Raw genomic sequence first — 1614 nt, 5'->3', positions numbered from 1 at the left:
CCCTGGCACCCCTAAACCTTGAATGCGATTTCTCCTGGAGTCATGTATCAGACCGAAGAGAGATTTGCAAAGCTAAAGTTAAACAAAGGTTTAGACTCGTTCACAAAAGAAAGCAAACAAACTGCAGAGCTGGATGAACACAGCAGGCAGGCCAAGCAGCATCAGAGGAGCAGGAAAGCTGACGTTTCAGGCCTGGACCCTATACTTTGTTGTCTCGGATTCTCCAGCATCGGCAGGTCCTATTATCTCTGACACAAATAAAAGCTTCAGGGTTCACGAGGCAGGTTTAGAAGTTGTTTTATTCGCGTTCACAACAAATTCTGAAAAGTGTTTTCAAAACAGAGCGGGGTTCGAACTTGCAGTGTATCTGGGGATTTCTTTCCGCGATTCAAGATGCAGCCTGAAGGAAACTGGGGGGCGGAGCGTTTCCTTTTAAGGGATATATGCAAATAGCAGTCGTAGCAGCGATCTTGAGTATTATTCCAGGAAAACAAGGGCTTTGGAGATGTGCTATGATCCACGTGTGGAACTGGGCTTCACTTCTGGCAGGGAAGGTTCGTTGGGTGATTTTGCGATGTTGGCAAACGGAGTGAATGTGAGTGTGAGAGGTAGCGGGTGTTGTGGGATGTGAGCGAGTGAGAGTTGTGAGCATACTTACCTGGCAGGGGAGATACCATGATCAACAAGGTGGTTCTCCCAGGACGAGGCTAGCCCATTGCACTTCGGGTGTGCTGACGCCCGCGATGTCCCCAAATGCGGGATACTCGACTGCAAAATTTGTGGTAGTGGGGGACTGCGTTCGCGCTCTCCCCTGACTTGTTACGAAAAGCAGATGTGTTCTTGCTCCGAGCGTTGAGTTGACTCTCTTCCTGCTCTATGTGGGGCAGCGGTATTTCCTTTGCTGAGCCGACGTTTCTCTTACGGTGTTGTCTGAACACTGTCTCTCGCTCTTCTGCAGTGGGCTTCACTTCAGTTTTTCCTCTTTTGTCTGGCAGTCTTTTCGGCCGGTCTCTTCGAAGCTTCTGTTGGTCTCTCACCCAATTCGACGACAGAGCGGGAGATCATATATTAACACGTACTTTAATGTTAACTATTAATTTCTTTCTATCTTTCTTTTTCTAATAACTTTCTTTCTTGGAATACTTTCTCTCCCAAAGTATATTTGTACATTGATATCTCTCTACCTTAGATGGTGATGCGTGTTTTAACTTTACCTGTACTGAAGTCAATATCACAGCAGAATCTACTAAATGTAAATTTATGCCTGCTGCTGGAGTAATTGAGCGAGGTCTTCAGCAAATACTTTGTATCAATATTCACAAAACAGAACAATATGATTCGGAACACAGTGTGGAGCTGAACGAACACAACAGGCCAGGCAGCATCACGAGAAACCTGACGTTTCAGTTCGGGACCGTTCTTTAGAAATGGTGGAGGGGGAACGGAGTTCTGAAATAGAGAGACGAGGGGTGGGTCTGGAAAGTGTAGGTGGGATGGCATAGGTGAGCGCAGGTAGGATACACGGATCCATTGGAAACGTGGAACTGTCCCACTTCCGCTGCTACACTGACACCATCCTGCACATCTTCCTCCACTCCATCGGTGACTTTTATC

General features: G+C 47.0%; 1 non-coding gene across 1 annotated transcript; it reads left to right on the top strand.

Moving 5' to 3' along the window:
- The first annotated feature begins 650 nt into the window (after positions 1-650).
- Positions 651-814, top strand: LOC132206286 (U1 spliceosomal RNA). The gene has a single exon (XR_009442961.1). It is a non-coding gene; the product is annotated as a U1 spliceosomal RNA (small nuclear RNA).
- The last annotated feature ends 800 nt before the right edge of the window (positions 815-1614 follow it).

This window comes from Stegostoma tigrinum, chromosome 34, assembly GCF_030684315.1.
Source record: "Stegostoma tigrinum isolate sSteTig4 chromosome 34, sSteTig4.hap1, whole genome shotgun sequence".
Taxonomy (NCBI): Eukaryota; Metazoa; Chordata; class Chondrichthyes; order Orectolobiformes; family Stegostomatidae; genus Stegostoma; species Stegostoma tigrinum.
This window is presented reverse-complemented; position numbering and strand designations above follow the sequence as displayed.